Source organism: Leptonychotes weddellii, chromosome 12 (assembly GCF_054177405.1).
Source record: "Leptonychotes weddellii isolate Sample4059 chromosome 12, ASM5417740v2, whole genome shotgun sequence".
Taxonomy (NCBI): Eukaryota; Metazoa; Chordata; class Mammalia; order Carnivora; family Phocidae; genus Leptonychotes; species Leptonychotes weddellii.
Window position 1 is genome coordinate 81,414,037 of NC_138380.1, and position 23,711 is coordinate 81,437,747.

At 42.2% G+C, this 23,711-nt stretch overlaps 1 protein-coding gene across 15 annotated transcripts in view; it reads right to left on the reverse strand.

Annotated features, from left to right (window-relative positions):
• Window positions 1-23,711, reverse strand: part of NRCAM (neuronal cell adhesion molecule) — a 255,655-nt gene that overhangs the window by 117,965 nt on the left and 113,979 nt on the right. For all 15 annotated transcript variants that reach the window (XM_081800731.1, XM_081800737.1, XM_081800739.1 and 12 more), the window contains one exon: window positions 18,727-18,800. The gene's annotated coding sequence lies outside the window, so the exon portion shown is untranslated. The remainder of the gene's footprint in view (window positions 1-18,726; window positions 18,801-23,711) is intronic.

The following is a 23,711-nucleotide window of genomic DNA, read 5'->3' on the forward strand; positions in this document are numbered from 1 at the left end:
GCCCTTCCTTCCTGCTGCTAAGAGGGCTCAGCTGCTTATCTTTGGATGTGACCCATCAAAAGAGAATTGTTAAAAAAAAATTGTTAATCTGCTAAATTGACAAGTACCACCGATCTCACAACTCCCCCAATTTAGTGAGGTTTTCCTATATCATAAAGGAAATCTAAGTGCATGCAGTAAATTGAGAGACAAGCAGAAGTCTTTTCTAGTTCATAAAAAAGCCATTATGACTGTCTCATAAGCAGTGGATTTGGTAATTGCCAACCGGTCCATGTAAAGTAACTACTACTTACACTGACCTTCATGGTCTCTAAATGGGTTTCACATGCATTGTCTCATTCAGCTCTCCCGACACCTCTGTCACATCGTACTATTATTGTTAGTCTCGTCCCACAAGCAAGACAGCTGAGGCGCAGAGAGGTCAAGTAACGTGTACAAGATCACATGACGACTGAGTGTTAGATGTGGGCTTGGTTTCCGGTCTTGTGATTGTAGATGGAGTGCTGTTCCCTGGATAACACGGTGGGCCAGCGATCCACCTGTTGTCTTTCAGCCCCACACCTGCCCCACCCTGCTTTGTACTACCGGGGCCCGGAGTGCGCAAACTAAATTTCCACACACGCCTTTCCCAATCGTCTTCCCATTTGGTTCTGCTAACTAGAAGTACAGGTGGGCAACGCGAAAGCATGACGAAGACAGAAGAGTCCTGGTTTGGACTCAGGATGTGGTGGTTGATGGCAGTTGCTGTAGTCGCAGTGGGGCAGGTGAGATTCTGGACTCCAGCAGCCCAGAAAGGAATGGCATTTTTTTATTCGTTCCAACTCTGGTTGAGACAGCACCTCTTGAGTAGACCCAGCAGCAAATGCACCTGTCTCAACCCGCGCAAAAGCAGGGGCGAGTTCATGGGCTCCAGCCCAGGGATGTCAGCTGCTTCTGCTCTAGGTATCACCTCTCCGTCCCTTTTGCACTTCCAACATCCCTCCCTCTCTTTTCTGTGGCTCCAGCCTTTCTAATCCATCTCCTTGTTTAAAATACCTAACGTGGCTTCCATTTGCCTCTGTACCTGGTCATATATATATATACACCTGCTGTGTGACAGCCCTTTGGGAGAAGGATATAAAGCAGAAGACGTTGTCCGTGCCCTGACAAAATACGTAATCTCTCTGGGTAATAGAACGAACACATTCACCAAGAGCAAACAAGACAAACTAGATTCGGGGTGCCTGGGTGGCTCAGTCGTTAAGCATCTGCCTTCGGCTCAGGTCATGATCCCAGGGTCCTGGGATCGAGTCCCACATCGGGCTCCCTGCTCTGCGGGAAGCCTGCTTCTCCCTCTCCCACTCCCCCTGCTTGTGTTCCCTCACTCGCTGTGTCTCTCTCTGTTAAATAAATAAATAAAATCTTAAAAAAAAAAAAAAGACAAACTAGATTCAAGGGCTCACGAGGTAGAAGGCAGATTATGTGTGCAGTGGGGCAAAGTACTTCACCACAACCTCTACTTGCTCAGTGCACGGAGTGGGACCCGCACTTGTGTTCTTCCTCCTCTGGCACGCAGGCTCGTCTGCTCTCAGCCAGTCCAGAAGCAGCCCCTCAGCCAGCCCGCCCCTGGTCTTCTGAATCACTTCCCCTTTTCTGGACACGCTGGGTTTACACTTCCTGCGCCGAAGCCAGCTCTGGTGCCAAGCTGTCTGCTCTATTCTTGTTCAGTTTCCTGTTCATTAACTTCTGGCTCACTATAACATTAGCATCCCTTAACCCACATTTGCATCACCATACATAAGAAACTTTTTGTCTAAGGCAAAAAGGCCATGATTACTACACATCTATAATTTGGGACAGAACTATTAATTACAACAGAGTAGGAGAAAAAGTGATTAGATGACTGTTAGGCTGTCCAATTTTTTCAGCCCTCATTAGATCTCGTGGCTTCACTTTTTTCTCCTCTAAAGTCGGAGAATTCTATATCATGTGGGATCAAGTTTTATTTATTTTTAAACCAACTCCTCCTTACTGAGGGCTTACTCTCTACCAGGTCCTTTGCATACGTTTAAGTCTCTTCCACCTCTCCCAAACTGAATGTCTTTCCATGGTACAGATGAGCAAAGTGAGGCCCACAGTGGTGAAGTTATTCCTCCATGTTTCTTACTTGCTACTGGTAAAAGTGGGACTCATGTTGTCTGGTTAGGTTGTCTGCCTCTTGAGCCTGTGCACTTGAAAACAAGCGAAACCATCCGTTTCCGTGGGTGAAGAACAGCATTTGTGACAAGCACCACGGCTCCCCTGTGGTCAGTGTGCCATGCTGTGGTCAGCGTCCTATGTCAGGGGACAGCATCAGAGGGCAGAGCCTCCTCAGGGCACTGAGGACAGGCTTAAGCAAAGGGGCTCCGGAGCGGCTTAGCTCCTCTCTGGGTTATCAGGTGGGATTTTGCACATGACTTTATTTGAGAAGGGCTCCCCTGAACCTGGCGAGGGAGCGCACCGAGCTTGCGCTGAGTTCCCCAGAGGTGATCTACAATACGCAAAGGCTAACTCTTTGTTTCACATGCCCTTCAGCCTGATGCCCCTTCACACCCTTCAAAATCTTCAGAAGGACCGAAAAAGGCAATTAGAGAACCACAGGTTTTCAAGCAACCGGCATCCTTCTATCCCTACAACTAGTGGACAAGACTGGATTTCCATAAAATTATGGAACGGGAGAAGTTTCTCCATTGTGCTTTCCATTTGTGCACTTTTTCTTACTCAGGTGCTAGCTTTTCTCTCTCCAGTCAGGCACTGCATATCCCGATATCTTTCCCTGGGAAGAGCTGAGCTATGGAGCCACAAGGCATTACCTACGGATGAGACCTCAGAGGTTGCATTTCGGCAGAGATGGAAGCTCAAAGTCCCTGGCATATGGGAGATTATATAGGCCACTCAGGTTGCCCCCACCCCATGTCTGATGCGACTGAAGCAGTAGCCACACAGTAAATATAGAATGGAATCGAGGAAACAAGGTCTGGCAGGTGAGGTTTAGGTACTAGCCAGTAGGCTGGGGTGTGTTTTTAAGAGACAGGGAGGTTATGGGGGTGGGGCGGGGGGGGCTCCTAGCATCCTGAAATCACCACTCGGATGCAGCGTCAGGGCAGGCCTTGGGGGTTGACAAAGATTTTTACTGTATTGATAGGAAACACTCTGGCTTCACTGTTCTTACCACAAAACACAGACCCAGCAACTGGGAGACTGTTAGGAATAGTGTTCTAATTCATATGGTCTCTTGTGGTTTCACAACTAGTACATTAAATGAATTATAGAAAAAAAACACTCTAGAAAATGATAATCCCTCTCCCCAGTACTCTGTTTCCCTCTACCAGTATAGACACTACTATGTCTTTGGCAGAATCCTTAATGTTATTTATATCTTGAGCAATGCGCTATTTTCATCTAAAAGAGAGCACTAGGCAAAAAACTGAACGTCTTTGAGGACAAGGGTCTTTACGTAAAATATGTGTGTCTGGGCCCGTTGAGAGCCTCCTCTGTGTCACTGCCAGGAATTAGTCACCAGCCAAATGCCCAATCAGTTTTTGTAAACTTATGATTCGTTTTCATCCCAACAAAGCCCGTGTTTGTCACTAGGATACTTGCTACTCTAGCTACTGGTTCGAGGATCAGTCACATACTTCAAAGATTTCGGGAACAGTTTCTGCTCTTTGCGAAAAGCATTTGTTCTCCCCGAAACAAATGCTAGATTTGTTTGTTTGCTCCAAAAAATGAGAGGAACATTTCTTTTGATTGTTTTCCAACTCCACCTCCGCATTCAACAATGTAAAGCCGCACCACAATTTCCCCCAGCTAGGAGAAGCTGTGAGTCAGTGGAGGTCTACACCATGACATTTCTGAGCCTTGGGGAGTCACTGTTACGCCAAAGTGAAGCAGGACATTATCTGACAAAGGGCTGAAACTTTGAATTTCTGTACGTCTTCATTCATTCATTCATTCATTGAGCAAATTAAGCACCCCCTACACGCCAGGCATTATTCCTGGTGCTGGCATACATTAATGAACACAAGAGGCAAAAGTTCCTGCCCTCATGGACTTTATACTCCAGTGGAGGGAGACAGATAGTAACAAAAAATAAGTCGTAAATTATATAGTTTGCTAGGCAGTCAGTACTGCGAAGAAAAAAATAAAACTAGAAAGGGAGGGAGGGGTTTCAAAGTCTGTGTGTGTGTGCATGTGCAAAGGTACTCTTGCTCACCACAGGATCGGAAACCAGCTCACCAGAACGTGGCATCTGAGCATAGCCCTGAAGAAGAGGCAGCAAGCTATGGGGACACAGGCAGGAAGAGTGTTCCAGACAGAGGGAACCTCAGTGCAAAGGCCCTGAGGCGGAGTGTGCCTAGCTTGTTCAAGGGACATTGAAGAGCCAAAGTACTAAGAGCAGAATCAGGAGAGAGAACAGGAGTGAGGCCAGGGTAAGAGCTTTGGCTTTATACAAACTTCATTAGGATACAGAGAAAGGTAAGTAATATCCAGAACGAAACACTTGGAAATAAAGAGATAACCAATACAATGAAATACAAATTTAAATAAAATGCATGGTGCAAAGCCATACTTTATTCCTGATGATCATATTTCAAGGAAAAAATACATATTTATCATGATCCTTGTCTAAAAGGTATCACTGAAATTATTATAATCTTAAGTAAGTGGGAGATTTATGAGTAGATAGTTCTACTGCGTGGTGATTTAAGGGATTTGTGGGCCAGGGCTCCCCTGTCCTCGTAAATAGAGAAAAGCTTGGTGTGGAATTATACTACTTGGATTGAATGAGAGGATTTCGTTTTCCTTCCTTTAGATCTTCAGGGCCATTTATTTTTCTAGATTCTTCTATTAAAACACAAACACTGGGGGCACTGGGGTGGCTCAGACAGTTAAGCATCTGCCTTCAGCTCAGGTCATGATCCCAGGGTCCTGGGATCGAGCCCCGCCTCAGGTGCTCTACTCAGCGAGGAGTCTGCTTCTCCCTCTGCCTCTGCCTCTCTCCCCTGCTCCCTCTCTTTGCCTGTCTGTCTGTCTCTCTCTCAAATGAATAAATACAATCTTAAAAAAAAACACAAACACTGGGTCAGGATGGGAAGGGGCCAGGACAAGAGTAGGGATCACATCCAGAACAGGTATCAGGTAACTTCTTTTACAAAGCAGCAGAGAGTGAGACGCCTTTGAAATCTTATGTGAAGAGCACCTGCAGAGGTTCCTCTGGAAGAGATCTAGGAAGGGAGAGGTGGGACTGGAGGTCGGGGGGATGACAAGGTACAAAAAGCAAGTTCTAGTCATGTGGACAAATGTCATACCTGTGAGCAAACCACACTGACGCCAAAAATTCCAAAACCTTATTTTTTTTCCCAGATATAATCAGTCACACTAGGAGAAGAATGCCCAGCACCACTATTAAACCACCTTGCTTGGGGGAGGCATTTCCAATCACATTGCACCATTTGGCCTAGGGGTTTTTTCTCTCTCTGTCACAGTCATTTACTCTATACAAGGTGCACAAACACGGAATGGATATTTAGAACCACAGGTACGCTGTAACAGCCTTGACAGCCTTTAGATTTATTATTTGATGTGAACGGGCAGCAAGGTAACAGCTTCGACCTCCATATGAGACCTTATTTGTCACATACACGCAGCGCACTGACCAGGGCTCCCAAGGCCAAGGGCTTCCCTTATGAACTAATGAAGCATTCTGGTGGGCACATCTCCCACTCAGGCAGAGGTGGAGTGGTGAAGCACAGAGCTCCAGAATTCGACTCACTTGGTCTGAATCCCTGCTCTACCATTCACTAGTCATGTGTTCATGGGTGACATGAACCTCAGTTGCTTCATCTATAAAATAAGGACAGTTACTGAGGGGATAACATGGGATAAAACACGTAAAGTGCTTAGAACATGTGTGACACTTGATAAGCCTGTTTTTGTAGTAGAACATAATGGTTTTCAGAGTAAGTCTTCCTGGGAATACTCAGTTCCACTATTCATGGACAACCGTCTGCATACAAATTTAATACTTCCACAAACTTCTGTTGACCTACTGTATGGGCACAGGCTTGAAAAAAAACAAACCTGATATATTAAAAAAAATGCTGCTTTGGACATTTTGATTATTCTCAACTGTTATTGTAACACTGTGTTAATTTTACCCGATTAAATATTGAAGAAGGGCCATCACCACTGGGAAGACATTAAAATATATGAAATTAAACTAATTTGTCTTTATGGAATAGGGCCTCAGAGGATCCCAGTTGCTATTTTTACAATAAACATCTATTTTCTAAAAAGGCCACTGTGTCATACCTACAGGCCAGCAAAACGGAGAAGTATGAGACAAATGCATCCCTGGGTAAGCTGAGACCTTTCCAGAAAATAACTTGTTCCGTGTTACTTGGGCTCCCCTCGGGGCAACGCTGAAACAGGAACAGGTCAAACCAATAGCTCCAGACAAGAATGGCAAAGGTCTACCCTAGTTGAGGCACAGAGGCCAGAAGGACATAAAATTTGTATCAGATCTGGCTTTACCACTTAGAGTGTTTTTCATTTTCTTTCTTAATTTATTGTAAAATTGAAATGATGGTGCTGATTGTGTGGCACTAAAAGGCTTTAGGAATCAAGAGAAGCTCCAGCATGAAAAAGAAATGTCTTTGCGTTCAAATAATTTTGGCCAAAATATAATACTGCCAACTCAAGTAACAGAAACTCTTCTTTAAAAAACAAATTCTGGGGGCGCCTGGGTGGCTCAGTTGGTGGGCGTCTGCCTTCAGCTCGGGTCCTGATCCCAGGGTCCTGGGATCGAGCCCCGCTTCGGGCTCCCTGCTCGGCGGGAAGCCTGCTTCTCCCTCTCCCACTCCCCCTGCTCATGTTCCCTTTCTCACTCTCTTTCTCTGTGTCAAATAAATAAAATCTTTAAAAAAAAACAAAAACAACAACAACAAAAAACAAATTCTGTTTTACTTTACATTTTATTCAGGAAACAAATTTTACTTTGATTGAATATGTATCTCTATGGAACTAGAGTTCAGTGACTCATAAAATCTCTTTAGAAATAATTCTTTGCAACAAAAAAAGGAAACTGTAGAAGAGTCTCTATATTCTATAAATAGAGATAAAACGTTAATTACAATGAAGGAGTACACAAGGCACAGCTCTATAATGCCAAGAAGAGAAAGCATAATTTTGATTTAAAAAATGAATTTAAATTGTAATGAACTCTCTAACAGCACTTGCAAAGAATTCTATATAATCTGAACAATTTAAAATTAGTGCTATTGTATATCCTAACAAAACATTTCCCATTCCTTTCACCAGGAAGCAAATTACTGACTGAAGATAAATGTAATTTCATTACAGATGCCAAAGTGTGTTATAGGGCCAGCCAGACTGAAAACAACGCAAGTAAAATGTGGAAAACAAATCAGAAGGGTTTTTCCACAAAATTTATAGAAATATTTAAAGGTATTAATTTTCCAGACAATAGGTTCCAAGGCCCACATGGGTCACCAATATGACTTCTAGAACAGGAACTAATGAGGAACTGGTACCAGGCACCTGGAGACCATTAGCAACAAGACTTAACATTAACATCTAGAGCTGCAGAAAGAAGCAGGCTGCCCCCACCCCGCCGCGCCCCCCATGCATGAACCACATAACTGCTTACTCTTTCATGTCATGATTCTGGAATAATTAAAAGGAGTGTCACGTCAGATTTGGGGGCTTTCTCTGCTTATCCTGTGTACATGAGAAATAAAAGAAAACTTAGGTAATTTTTCTATTTTTTAAAACCTGCAGTTCTTCTCCATGTGATTGATTGAAGAGAAGATGAATGGCCAGTGGTATGAGTTTTGATTACCCAGGAGCTCAAAATAAAAAATGTATGAATATAAATTATGATTTGGGCATTTAAAATTATGATTTGAGGCATTAATGATGCCAGAATTTGTCCATAAGTACACGTGAACTCCCTCTGCAGCCAACTCATCACTTTAGGATAAAATTTCTGAGCCTTGTGATTCATCTTAGCACATGCCCTAGGGTTAAGCCATCTTTCATCTACAAATATGAAAGAATTATTAAAATGGAAATGTTTCGTGGAAATACCACCTCAGTCATTTGGCATGTATCTAAGTGATCTCCTTTTCCAAACAGTGACCACGGGACAAACAAAACCACCACCACGAACATAACAAGCACAGAAACAATGCAGCTCTTTCCCCCCTTACACTGGACTCAAATGTGTCTGCTTAGTAATAATGACATATTGTCCCATGTTATTGCTTCAAAAAAATGTTTCCAGTGACCCTTGGGAATGCTATGTACTGTTTTCCTTCAGTTTTGCCCTTGGCAAAATTTTCTTTGTTCAGATTGCTCTCTGAGAAAGTCATTTCAGTCTTTATTGTGTACATTCTAGGTCTTTCGGTTAATAAGAGTTTTTGACCTTTTGGTTTCTACAGCCAGTTCTTCTCTTGGGCATGATTGATGGCATTAATTCTTCTTGCATGTGGTCCGTGGGAAACCACCCCCACCTCCTTCAAATAAGTGCATGGATTCTGAGGGCAACCTGGGATGACCAGTTATCATTGCTGCCAACTCAGTTCTCTGAGTTTCAGAGATGAAACTCACCTAAGGCAGAGATGTCTCCACTGAGATTGTGTTCAGGGAACAACGGGACAAAAGCCTAGCTGGGTTTAAACAAGACAATGAAAGGCAAGGAAGGCTCTGCTGTTCTCCAGCTGCAGCCTGCTTGACCCCTGACTGGCATGTCTGCTTTGCCATTCTCGAGGCCGCTCTCCTCACTTTGGGGTCTCTGTCCTTATGCACCCACCATGGCACTAGCTTCTTACCTGCTTTCTTCATCTTTAATGGGGTTTCATGAAATTTTCCTAAAATATTGATGCCAAATGAACTTTCTTGAAACAACGGTTGGGCAGACGTCACTTCTCACTCAAGACCGTAAGAGGTTCGTAACTGAACGTAATTCAAACTCCGTATGTTACATTCACAATCTGACATATTTCAGACGTGGCATATTCATGATAAAACCCTATCTTCTCCCCAAAAGCAGCCCTTCTGCCTTTTCTTTTCTATTCTGCTCAGTAGCACCACCAACCACCCAGGGTCTCAAGCCAGCGGTCGGGCCTTGCTTTTCCTCATTTCTTTCCTAATTGGCAGACGGGTCCACTCAGTATACCGAAAACTTGCAGCTCCTTGGCAAGGACCCTGCGTCAGCCTCTCCAGCCTAGCAGCTCTCGCCTCCTGCAGGTTTCCGGCTTCCCATTTCACCCATGTATGCAAGTTACCAGGGCATTTGTTCCAAACTCAGATCTGATCACGTGACTCCCTTACTCAAAATCCTTACGTGGAATCCCACAACCTATCCCAATCTCTTGGCCCAAACAATACTCTCCAACGTGCCTTCACAGCATCTCCAACTTCTTCACCTTCGGTCATACCAGGGCGCTCACAGTGCATCGACCGCAAGCCTTCAAGGGGATCTACTGTGACTCTGCTCACAGCTGGAACGTCCTTCTACACGTCTGCCTGCAAGATGCCTACTCATCCTCAGTGTGCCTCTTCCAGGATTCTCCAGCTGCCCCCATGCAGAGCGGTCACACTTGCCTCTGTATCACCATTACACCTTCATATGCATACACACACACACACACAAACACATAAATATATACATTGTTATTATTTTTACTTCTGGGGGCTAATGACACCACACTGTTATTACTGTGCTGAATACATTTCATATATAGCTTGCTCCCTACCCTTTGATGATGTCTGAAACATAGTAGTTCATTCATGAAGGAATGAATGAACAAATGTTTATTCATTCATTAAAGAAAGAAAGAAGGAGCAAACACCTCTCCAAAGTCACTTTCAACCGCTTCTTACTTAGGTCTACTTTCTGCTCTAAATTTGTTTATCTGTTTTTTCCTTTTGCCGTGGAAATACCACATTTATCTCCCTCTCCTACTCAAGACTTGGCCATTTCACCCTCTAGAATGGCTTTTCTTTTCTTTCCTCCTTTATTTATTTATTTATTTATTTATTTATTTATTTATTTGAGAGAGAGAGTGGCGGAGGGTCAGAGGGAGAATCTCAAGCAGACTCCCTGCTGAGCATGGAGCCGATCTCATGACCCTGAGATCACAACCTGAGCTGAACCTGAATCACAGCCTGAGCCAAAACCAAGAGTGGGATGCTCAATGGACTGAGCCACCCAGGTGTCCCCCCCACCTCTGGAATTTCTGCTCTTTTTTTATTTAAAATTTTTCTGAACTAGTTTGAGAACCATTCTTCCTTCAAGGTTCAGTTCAAGTTCAAATCAGCCATAAATCTTTGTCAATCTCTATCTAGTGGTCACCGCTCCTTTGACGTCCCCAAGCACTTTCAGCCTGTACACTTAACAGTCAATAATGCTACTCTGTGCTTTCCTTTGATGTGCACGCCTCCTATATACATGTGCATGTGAACAGTTGATTTCCATGTATACAACGAAAGAGTACGAGTCACTGAAGGGCAAGAGCCATAGTTTATAATGCAGGCTGCATTCTTAGAGCCTCTCATAATTCCCTATATATAAAAAGCAATCAATAATTGTTAATGAAGATGCTCAGCAGATAGGCACTATACGTAGGTCTCGTAAGTAGTATTTTATTTGTATTAATGAAACCCAAATAAGTCCAGAATAAACTTTGATTTATTCTGAATAAAGTGGTGAGATTCTAGGATTAGGTATCAGCAATGGCCCCATAGGTCATTTGGTGGTTACTGAACACTCTACCTGTGAAAAACTGTGTTTGACTCTCAGCTGAGGGGAATGTGTTTTAGAAAAGAAAGTCTTTCAATTGTTTACTCTTTGTAACAAAGATCTTTCCATGCCCTTCCATGTCCACTTGAGCACATACTGGATCAAGGCAGCTACATTTCAGTAATAAAAATAATTTGGACAGGGGCGCCTGGGTGGCTTAGTTGGTGAATCATCTGCCTTTTGCTCAGGTCATAATCCCAGGTTCTGGGATTAAGCCCTGCATCAGGCTCCCTGCTCCTCAGGGAGCCTGTTTCTTCCTCTCCCTCTGCCTGACGCTCCCGTTGCTTGTGCTCTCTCTCTGTCAAATAAATAAATAAAATCTTTTAAAACAATAATAATAATTTGGACAGAATCAGCAAGTCCATTATAGTGTAGATATTTGAAATCTACTTTCTTACTGAATTTGTGGGCTGCTCTACAGAAGAAAAATCCTGGTGTTCAAAGGTTGTTTTCAGGAAAATGAAAATGCCCATCAATTCGACATAAAGCAGTTCTGGGTAACCAACAAACATCAGCAATACATTTGAAGACCCGGAGAGAAAATAAAGGAGAAAGTTTTCCCTGGGGATGACTTCTGGGTTTGGTACATGACAAGTATTCATTTTCATTCAACAAATATTTACAGAGCATGAACTAAGTACCCAGGATGGTGTGAGAGGCTGTCTGAGATGTATTTCTTTTTTTTCCTACCCCCCTATGGCAAGAAAGCTTTTAAGAGCCTTCAAAAATATCTACCAGTCAAATGATTTATTATTTTGCACAACAAATCAATTTGAAGACCCCCCTTTTTTTATATTAAAGCATATCTGTCACTGGATTCTCTAAAACAGGGAAATGTTACATAACAGAGAAATATTTTACAGGACACTTGGAACTTAGATGCATTTTCCAGGTCATTTGAATAATTTAAATACAGTAGTTTTGTCTAGTTATATTTGTCAAATTCTTTCTCAGATTTTAGGAGTTTTTTTTGTTTGTTTGTTTATTTATGTGGTTGTTTTTTGGGGTTTTTTTGCCCCCGGGAACAAAGTCACTTGGGAAACTACATTAACTACATGCTCTCTGTGCTTACTGACAACAAAATAAATACAAACTTGCAGAAACCATTTCCCCTGCTCTCCTTCTCCATGTGGATTGTTCTCTGCTTTCCATTCTCTCCTTTCATAACCTGTTCCTATGGCCTCTCCTTCACCAGGCTAACAGCTTCTGTCAGCAAAGCTTTTATTCAGTACAGTATCAAAAGCTTTGCAGAAAAACGGATTAATCATGTTCGCTGCATCTCTTTGTTTACCCTTTCAATTCTTGTAGAATTCAAGCTCACTAAGAAAATGCATGTCTAATCACAAATGTGAAGTCCCTCTCAGTTATTTCGGTGCATTTCTCTTTTAAACCTATTATTTTATGTTTAATTTATTTATTTAATTATAATTATATAATTAAAGGTTCTCTGAAAAATCAAGTAGAGTGGTTTTCCCAAATAGGTCTTCCGCATCATTATAAGGATTTAAACACATATTCTGTGTTCTTTGAGTTCCAAAAGAGAAGTTTATGTCTGCCAATGCCAAGGATGTGATTCCACATTTTACTTATTTATTTTTGACAAATGTTCCTTGTGAGACAGATGTCTAAGTATTTCTAAAACAGTAATTTGGGGTTAGATGTCATTAAGCAAATAATAGAAGTCATGTATTCTATGAACTGCCAAAGTAGATATTTCTTGTAGTCTCGTCACTGCTAAGTGTAAATGGAATGAAGAATCTTCACTCATCTTATTCCTGAAAATATCAGAATGCCATCCTTCGCCATTAATTTCATGCCAATAATTAAACGGGATAAATACTGGTGACTTCGTCACTTCTGTGTATAATAGTTTCATACAGTAATTCTCCAATACATAAAATTCCCCACTTGCTCAGGATGAACTTGTTCACTTTGCTTTTCCCAAAGTTGAAAGTAGTTTTTCTCAATAACACTGATGGTTTTCTCTGTTAAAATTTCTCATAGCTGGAGGCCTCAAGGCACAGTGGGCAACACCACAGAACCATTTCATTTACACTCAGACATTCTCTCATCATTTGAGAACATGGCTTTCTCATCATTTTTGTCATCCTGCTGAGAATTCTAGGGTCAGAAATTTTTTTAAGTAGCAGTAGAATTCTTATGTCTCAAATAACATGTGAAAGATACAAAACAAATAAAAAATGTCACAAGCTCATCTTTTTCGAACAATTAGCCAGGCAGAACCTCATCAAGATGAGCCTTTCCAGAAACAATTTCTATGAAAAGAGTAAGTGGTCGGATGGGAATCCATCATATGGCAAGCAAAGTCACATCCCTGAATGAAGCTTCCCGGACAGGGACTTAGCCTCGCTGGGCCAATGGGAATCCCTGTCTCTGGGAAGAGTGGGTTTCCAACCGAGATGCCAAGTTCACCACGTGTCTAATGGACTGTCCATTTGCATCTCTCTTCCTGGATTATTCAAGTGAAAATTGCACTCTGTAAGTATTTTCAGCTTTTTCTCTTGATAAAAACTTTGAGAAAACACAAATGAAAATCAGGGTGGAATCATCCATGGGACAGGCAGAGGGCACCAAACATTTGTTCAGCTAGAAGAGCACAAGGTCCTTCTATGAACTTCAGAGTTGATACCGTCTCGGGCTAGGTTATAGCGTAGGACACTTTTGTGAGAGGACAGTACTCCTGTGAAAAGTCGGCTAGGTCTATGGTTTTATTTAGAACAGCACTGATGTGAAATACACACACGGAAGACCCAGGCACAAATGGGCCCGTGTGCGCACCGCAGAGGCCCGCAGGGAGGCCCGTCCTGCACCCCTCAGGTGCAGTCTGGGCTTAGGAGGCATTGCAGGAACACATTAATCAACACGTTCAAGGAATGCATTAATCAACACCGCCACTCGGCTGGCATGCCCCATTGTTTAACCGTGCATGCTAACGAACGCGAAAGCAGCAATATGAATGTGGAGTTCCACCGTGCTGCAAGAAACAAAACCCTTTTCACCACCGGCCCCATGCACCATATCCGACTCGACTCTTTCAATAGAAATCATTCTCTCCTGTATGCGTGCTAGTTTATGGACTTGCTTTCTGCAACAGTCAACCAGAAACAAAGACGCTTTACAGACCAGCTAAGTTTGACAAAAGCTGTAGAAATGCCTTCTGCAGATATGAAAACTTGCAGCCTTCCAAGAGATTTTTTTTCTTTGCCTCACAAAACAGATGCTGCTGTGAAAGGCAAAACAAAACAAAACAAAACAAAGCAAAAAAAAAGAAGTCCAAGCATCTATTTGTGTATGTAGTCAGATGTGACAGCAACATACTGCATCACCAGCAGGGGCCTGTGCCTGGCCTTCTGCTCCACACTGGGCTTCATTTTCCTCCTGGGTAGTTCCCTAGATAACCCTCCTGTCAGGATTTGACTCCCTCCAAAAGCAGCGAGGGATGAAATGTCCAGACGCTGGAAGGAAGGGATCTGCTACAGCACCTACAGAACCCAGGCACACATCTCTACCTTTGTGGACCTGAACACTTAAGGCTTTCCGGTGTAATCTGACCCAGTAGGTTGTGGCCTACAAGGTTCAATAAACATTAATTTTGGTCATGAGATTGCTGAATGTCAAGGTCCTAAGTCTGAATGAGTAAGGGATACCATTTCTCATTATCCTTTTGCATATGTTTCCTCTCAGAGGCAGAGTGATCTTGGTAGAGGTTGCACTTGCTGGGAACAAGGGTTAGAGGGCTGTGCCCCTCCCCCCCCGGAGTGGTCCAGTTCTAGTGATTTCAGTGAGCCCCAAGTTAAAGTCCATCTAGCCTTACCTCCCCACCAGCTCTAGCTCTAAACATTTAAAACTAAGTGTTGTAAACATTTTAAACTAAGCCAAAAGTGCAGCAGGGAGAACAAATCTGATCCTGGAAGTATTTGCAAAGAGCTCTTTGCAAAAGTCACTGCACCAACCCTCTGGCCTGGAAATGCTAAGTCTCGACACAGTTCCTATATGAGAATGACTCAGGCGACTTTCTCCTTCCAGTTCGGAAGCAGATCTTTCTCCCCAGCAGAGCACAGTTCGAGGAGAGCAGAGGAACACAGGATGCTGGCAGGGTTCCTTCTACTGACTACCAGCACTGAGCGTCACTGCCACCAAAACACGCTGTGACCTTTCTCACGCTCTGTCACCCCTGCCTAATCTCGCCCCTCTCATAACCTCCCATGAGAGGATGCCAAAGTCCTTCTTCAGGTACCTTTCTGAGCCTTCAGAGACAGCTCTCGGGCTGAACAGCTGGAGGAGGGGGAGGGGGATTGGGTGCGTTTCCAGAGAAAAATGGTGGTGTTTCCCAAGAATTATGAGGACAGGATGCAAGGGACAGAAAGAACTTAATCAATAAAGGCCTCTCAGTCACAGGGGCCAGAGTAACTCAGAGATCAACATCACGCCGTGTATTGTAATTCGGCCCCCCTACATGTGAGATTTAATATGCTCCCATCTGACCACAGGTCACAGGGCGTTACTCAGGCTCCAAAGCGTAATGGGAAGCTGTGGAGAACACGGGGATGGAAGAACAGAACGTTCTCTCTCCCAGGGGTTCAGGGCTGAGCCCTCATTCCCTGCCAGAGTGGGCCGTGATCACGATGGAGGGACCATCCAAGTGGGCCAACGTCTCAAGAGCTGTGGGCACTGCATTGAAATCTGGAGCGTGCCCTCATCCTATACCAGGGTGAAGAGAGAGGAAGGTAGTAAGTACAGGAAAAGATCATCTGGTTTTCTAGCTGACCAAATACCTAATCAATTCTAACTGGCATAAAACCATGAAGAGGTGAATATCCTTTGCTTAGATTTAGATCCCTGTCTTGGTTTCTGTCTGTCCCAGGCTTCCCGAGGAAGCTTTTTATTCATGTGCTCTTCATCTCTCATTTCATGAGGTGAGTATTCCTTTTGTGGATGATGTGTCTACTAGATTTATCTGGTGTCCAGGAGCATGAGATAAAACTTTTCAGCTCTACAATGATCCTGTAGGACAAATTTTGATAGATCTCCTTATTGTTAAGCAGTCTTAAAAACTGTAGTCCCCATAAAGACAAAAAAACCAAAACAAAACTGTAGTCCCCTTGCATTTTGCCATAAAATACAGATTCACATTTACAAAACAGCTTAATTATAAGATAAAATCTTTTTACTGTTATCAGTTCTATTACTATTTATTCAAAATATCAGTAACATTCTCCTACTATGCATACATAACTTTTTAAAAGTTAGTGCTGTGAGTCCAAAGGGAAGAACAACTTTTGGATCATCAACCAAAAACAATCATTAAATAATTCCAATAACCTGTCAGGTTTTCCTTTTCAGATAGCTTGACGAATGGGAACGAGCCTTAAGGTATAGCAGGGCAGGATTCTTCTTCAGCCTTATTATGGTTATGACCAGGACCAAACTCACAAAAATGCAGCCTGAGCGCTAGAAAACCAGTTCTACAGAGTGATTGAGGGGCACCCATCCCCCACCCCCCAGCTCTGGTTGCTTCTAGAAATTCCACCATTAGCTATCCTGCGTTTTCGCCCAAGGTTTTCAAGCCAGGTAGAAGAGATGGGGAGAATTCTTTTCCTTGGAGAGAATTTACACATCGGTGTTGATGATGAAGGGGAACGTGGTTTGTATCCGTGACTGGATATCAATCAGCAGGGGTAGCACTTTCCGGAGAGAAGGAAAACCATAGTTCTGGTCGTTTACATCTTGCAGATACCACAGCACACAAGTGAATGTGGGAAAGACTACTGAAAACTCCAAGTAGCTACAAAAAAACTTTCTTATTCTAATGTCAGAGGCTGAACTCTTGAATAGCCTGCGGACATTCTGAATACAAGAGGGCTTCAGAATTTTGGGAAGCTTCAGGGCGCCTTTGTTTCAGGGAGGCAAGGGAAAAAGAACACGGGAAGACACTCAGGATTTAGTTTCGACCAGATTAAATCATTCACAAAGATAAAATGAGATATTTCAGTGGCTCTAAGGAAGCCTGACAACTAAAAGCTCACTTTAGTCATTTAACAAAAGACTAGCCAAAAATATCCACGAGAAGAATGTACTGAGAAAGGTGGAATTGAACCTTTTCAATTGTGCCTCTAGAAGACAGAATTTTAAGTCAAATAACTCTCACACAATGAATCAAAGAGAAAACAGTGCGACTAGCCAGGAAAACGTCCCTAGCAACCACGGGGGAGTGCCCTCGGAAGTGCGATGGAGCACTACCCTGCCACGTTCCAAGGACACCACACACTCCTTGCGGGTGGTCCCTCCGCTTGCCTGGTCTTCATGGATCTTCCCCTTTTACTGGAAACCACCACTTAAACATAAGCTCCTGCTCTTGCTGTCTTTCCGTCTCTCCTAGGTATCACACAGTATATAATCTCCAGAAGGACTTGTAATATACTGCTGATACGAGTGATTTATCGCAGGCCACTTTTACTTAACACCATTAATTCCCAATCCCCAACAACTGTGACTTGGGATATCCAGACTTCCGTGTCCCTGTGAGATTGGATGGGTCCTACTCTTCCACAGCTTTACCTTGCAGGCATTATTTTATGAATTAAGGATACTTGTTGGAGGAGGTGTGTATAGGTACATCGAAGCGTTATAAAGTAAATCATTTTACATTAACTAAGGGAGCTTTCTAGTAAAAGAGCCATTTATATGAAATGAAGGCTCTTTTGGTATTGGTCACGACTACTTAACTCAGCCATTTTGCTAGTCTTTACTCATGTTCACTTTTCAAGAACTCTTCAAAGCAGAACAAAATGTGTGCTACTTGATTTACAAAGCAACGTTCTTAGTTTCCAGGCTACTGACTTAGGGATTTCTGGGGGGTATTTTGAAGCACCATAAGTATTAGTTTTTTGAAATCAGTTTTAATACAGCACAAAAGAAGCAAATTCAACTGAGGCATGAATCATTTTCTCTTAAGCAGGAAACAACATCTGAATGGATTAATTTTGGCATTTCTCAAGGACAAGAGACAACATGCTTGCAAGATTTTCCTACCTCCAAATCTTGCAGACAATCTTCTTTTCATAATTGAAGCCTGTGAGAGTTTCTTTATTTGTTAAATAGAACCTAGGAGGGTAGAGGACTAAATGTCTGAACAATCATGCTCTCATAAATTCATTACAAGATAGAGGTCTCTGAACTATGTTCCAGATCTCCAAGTAAGATAGTCTTCATCAAGTTCAATACTATAATAGCTGGCTTTTCAGAGGCATCATAGGCCTGGCAGAGTCCATTCTAGAACTGATAATTCTAAGTGACATAAATGGGAAAGGGGTGGGTAGTGGGGGTGGGGGCATTTGATTTACAAAGCAGAAAGCACTTATCAAAGTAATATTTAAATTTTCCAAATAGACTTTTGTATTATTTGGACTTCATTGTGCGATAACAAAAATTATGTACGGCTAACTATATTTTCAGGAGATTTTCTGATACCTGATTGAATCAAAAAGAAAACTCTTTTCTTGTAAATGATTCCTTATCATTTTAAATCTTTAATTCCTTCAGAAACATATTGTTTATTAGTAATGCCTTCACTCTGCTGTCTATTTTCTGAACTTTATGATTCATGATTTAGTAAGACAAAAATCTCATTACAATGGAAGGACATGAAGGACTGGTTTTCTTTCCTATGTAATCGATCTGTCCCCTTTGACAGGCAGTATGATTAATGTTTTTGCGTCTATATTCCTACTCCCCATCTTTCAACATACTTTTTGGATTGAAAAGTATTAATTATGGCAATAATATTACATAATCATATCATTTTATGGTATAATTCCCTTCTTTACTAATTTAAACCTTTTCAGAAGACAAACCCCTACCTTTGAAGAAGTTCTTCCTGTCTGAAGAAGTTGTCCTTTTAATTCTTTAAACCAGATGTCTTCTCAGCATTGCCCTGTGGGTCGAAGAGTGGGGGAAATGTTAACAAGAGATTCATCATCAATCATAGCAGATTGTCAATACATTAACTTCCATCCGACTCCCTGATGGGAAACACAATTACCAGGGGAGTCCTGTAAGGAAAGACAAATTATGAATAGATTTGCCAAAACACATCTCTGCTGGTTTCAATCAAAAGTGACAGCAGAGAGGGACGCCTGGGTGGCTCAGTTGGTTAAGCAACTGCCTTCGGCTCAGGTCATGATCCTGGAGTCCCGGGATGGAGTCCCGCATGGGGCTCCCTGCTCAGCGGGGAGTCTGCTTCTCCCTCTGACCCTCCCCCCTCTCATGCTCTCTCTCTCTCTCATTCTCTCTCTTAAATAAATAAATAAATAAATAAATAAATAAATAAATAAAAGTGACAGCAGAGAGTTGGCCTAAACTCTGGTGGCCATCCCATTCATGCAACCCAGCCGAAAGCGACATGTCTGTTTCCTCTTTTCAGTTTGGGGGATAGAGGGTTTTTTGTAATGCACCTATATGGTGTGGCTAAAATACTTTCTTGCTATGGGCTCATTATTACTGTTGTTATTCTTAAAATGTTTCATTTAGTACAGAAGGAATTTTTTTGACTTTGTCTGAAAGGCCCCAAGTTCTCAGTGAGAGTCACAAAGAGACGGTCGGAGCAGCCAAGAGGAGAGGAGCCCCACCTGGCCCATGACAAAGGCTCAGCTATGGATAATTCCAGAGTTTGACCAGCTCCAACTCCCCCCTCCTCAGCCTGAATGTTTCCTTTGCAAATATTCCAGCTGAGAATTAGCCAGAAAAGGACCGGGAGTGTGACAATTGCAGCTGAGCACATTAGGTTTCATTTTTTTAGACAACCAATTCAGTGACACCAAGGGTTTTCTAAGGGAGGGTTTGTGGCTTTTTGGACTTTGGATTTTTGGAAACAGAAGTCATACTATCAGACCTCTGAAAAACCTTTCAGATTAGAGAAACAAGTGTCAATTCAGGAACTCCCGACTGCATTGAAATATTAAGACAACTATGAATTGCAAAGTGATTCCATTAATAAAATAAAAAGATGTGTAATCTCAGATGTTCTTGTGTATGCGTCCGTTATAAAATATTTTCTGTATTGAATTGCAAAAAGCTTTATCTTAATGACATGCAAAACCACTCTTAATAGATTTTCATTGGATCTAATGCAATGATATTTTATCAGGACAAAAAAACTATTGTTGAGGTTAATGACTCCTCCTTGGAATTAAAACCAATTTTAGAGTAATCAAGGTCTTCTTTTCTTGTTATTTAGTTCCCTCTTTAAAAAAACTCTTTTGAGGTGTGTAGGAAAGAATTTGCAAGAATCTGAAGTCATGTCTAAAATAATAACTCAATCCAACAAACTGACTGAATATTTCATATATATCTATCAATACACTGGATAAATATAAATGTGGAAAAAAGTGTTAATACATGAGTGCACCTTTACAGGTAAACATTGATTAGGTCAGCATGTGGATGCTGTCTCCTCTCTCCCCCTCCACCTACCCATCCCTCCATCTTTCCACCATCTCCCTCCCCTCCCAGAAGCTTGGCTCTGCTTCTGGCTCTGCCCAGAACCTGAGGCAGGTGGCTTAGCCCCACGCCATAGGTGACATGAGAGAAAACCCCTCTCTTTTTATGTTACTGAACGTGGACGTTGGATGAGTCTTTCTCTTCACCATTGCAGTGTTAATGTCTGACATCGGTTTGGGCCTCAGGGACTCAGACCCTGCCTAAAGGAGTACTTTGCTACCAGGTCATTCAAGCCAGCTTCACTCTGGGGAAAGGAGTCTGTCACCTCTGCTAGCCCAGTGTACTAGAGCTCTGCACTGGGACTCAAGACCAAAGCCTCACCTAATAATATGTTGTTACTTTGTCTTGCTTTGTCAGTGTCCACACTACAAGTATTTACTTTGGGAACCTCAAAGGCAGAGCAGAATGTAGCATTCCTGGGTTGCTGGTCAAAACACACCACCATCCTTCACCTCCAAATAATTAAGGTAAGGCAAATTTGCAACTCAAAGGGTAGCCTGCTCCTTCCTCCTTAAAGTCTCTTCTAAGACAAGTTTTTGTGTGTGGAAAAATCCACAGAAACAGGAAGTGGTTCAGTTCGCTGAGCCACGCCCAAAGGGAATCTTCACCCCAACTGTTTTGGTACCCTCATTGTGTCTGTGGCATCTACACCACATTGCTGTGGAGCTATTGCTAAAAATCTACATCACAGGTAGTCGGAGGCTACAGCTAAATATTGAGAAGAGAATCAACTAAAGACACACATCAATAGAATTAATTTCACCATAATTTTTACCTGGAGGAGAAAGAGAACTCACATTTTGCGGGCTACTACCATGTCCCAGACCTGGTGTATGGATTGCAGGCGATGCACCAACTCTGTAAGTATCATTATTGCTTTCACACAGAGGCAGAAACTGAAGCACGGAGAGGTTACATAAATGACCCAACTCGCACAACTCCCAGGTAATACATCTGGAGTATAATTCTGCTTCTGTCTGAATCCAAAAATGTGTGCCTCTCCTACCTCCTCCCATGGCTTTTGAGAGAAGCCAGGATGAACCTGGAGTGGGGGTGCTGCCGAGATTTACGGGGAGGGCAGTAGAAGTGGAGTTGTTGGAAGGAGTGGCCACACTGATGGGAAGCATGGAGGAAGCCAAGAGGAGTAGGGTCGGGGAGGCAGGAGGGTGGGCCACAAGGTTGAAACCTGCAGGGAGGGTGCACACAAATGGGGGAACTCAGCGGCTATCAGCAGGAAGCCCCCAAAGTCCCAGCTGGTGCCACCACCTCCGGGGGACCACAGTTTCCAAGTGTCAGCGACACCTCCCGCACTATCATTCCTCTGCCCTTCTGCCAAGCATACCCTTTATTAATAACATTTCATGGAAGAGGCAGGTCTGAAAATACTACTGGGTATGGTGTGGAAGAAGATGTTCTTGAACATAAATTTTATTTTTTTATTTCAATTCAATTAATTAACATATAATGTATTATTGGTTTCAGGGGTACAGGTCTGTGATTCATCAGTCTTATATAACACCCAGTGATCATTACATCACATACCCTCCTCAATGTCCATCACCCAGTTACCCCATCCCTCCACCCTGCTCCCCTCCAGCCTTGAACATACATTTTAAAGAGAAGTCAAAGGAATGTGGTTCTTTTGATAAGCTTGAATCATTTTTAGTATAACTGAATTCAGGGCAAAATGCCCTGAAAAGAACACACATGTAATTTTGTATAGGTGGGGTTTCCCATAAACATTATGTGGGAAAACTATTTTATCTTTGCTTATATATATTATTGATAGCGCACGGCCTCATTTTTAACTTCCTTGTGATGACTGAAACCCCTGAGCCTTTGCAAAGACCACCAAAAGACTACGTATTAATTGTATTACTATGTCAGCAATTATGCCAAACATTTCTAGGGAATGGATTTTTGTTACATTCATTACTCTTGCTTTGACAACTGTGTCAATGGGCTTTCATCACTCTGAAACACATTTAGGTTGACAAAACGGTGTAATAACATCATTGCTAAGGATTATTTTTCCAATAACAAAGTAACAATTCAATTTTTTTAAACCAAAATACAATCAACTTATCCTATTAAACAAAACCAGTCCTAAGCCAAAAGGTCAAGATGAGATCTGATGTAATTTAAAAGTAGCCTTCAGAAAAGATAAATAACATCTAGGTAAAAAAAAAAAAAAAAAATAAGAAACCCAAAGGCCATGGTACACATGATAAACCAATAAAAGTAATTCAATGGTGCATAAGTATGGCATTAAAAAAATTCAATAATTCAAGAAAGTGAATGCTTGCCTTACCCATGGAAAAATAAAATAATGAATTTCCTAATCGCTCCAAAGGAAACTGAACTATTAACTGGCACGAATTTTTTTGCAGGATTTTGTTTTGTTTTGTTTGGTCTGGTTTGGTTGAAAATGGGAACCTGTAACATTCAATGCAACTGAAAATCTGTTATTGCAAACATTACCAGGTAAAAAGTAACAGCAAGCAAAAACACTCAAAACCTCATTTGGTTTATACTCTCCGGCACAATCGTGAGGACATTAAAAATGCTAATATTACTCTTTGGTTTGGGCAAGGTAGATTTCTAAAAGCTGGCTTTATTGGAGATATGCATTATATCAAGCATTTGACCCTTCAATCCAATTCTGTTTTCAACTGTGACAATTTTATTTCCTGTTTACACTCTTAAAAAATCAATACAGCTGAGAAATACTTTTTAGGACATCAATTTTGAAAACCTTACATGTAACAATATAGTCATACACCTGCACTATTATGTTTATGTAGCATGCAAAATTTAGCATTATGAAATGATGGTAATTTACAAACTTATTTTTCATCTTGGTCTTTAACAAAACTTCGGTAGTATGAAAATCATGGACTAACCCCCCCAAACTCTTTTTTTTTTTTTCTTAACTTCCTGCCTTTGACATGATCCTTTGACTGACTTTGGGGTCCATTCATACTTATTAACTGGAGAGAAAAGGATAAACAAACAACCCTATTAGAATTGGCATTTCTCTTTGGTTTCTCTGGGCATGCCTGTCATCCAGCAGCCCAATTCAGCGTGGCAGGGCAAAAAGCCAAAATCATCTTGAAACCCAGTTCTCGGCATTTCAGCAACCTATGAAACAAAATACATTCCAAAAAACAGAGAGCATGGTCTGGAATAAAGCAGGTTCAACTAGTACCTCAATGGGATGGCCCCCAGACAGCCACCTCTCCCACAGCCTGGCTCGCTGGGGTTCCAGCGACACGGGGTCCTAACCTCCAGCCCCAAGTTTAGCATGAAGTGCGGCCAACTCTTGAAGACTAGTAATCTTGCTGGG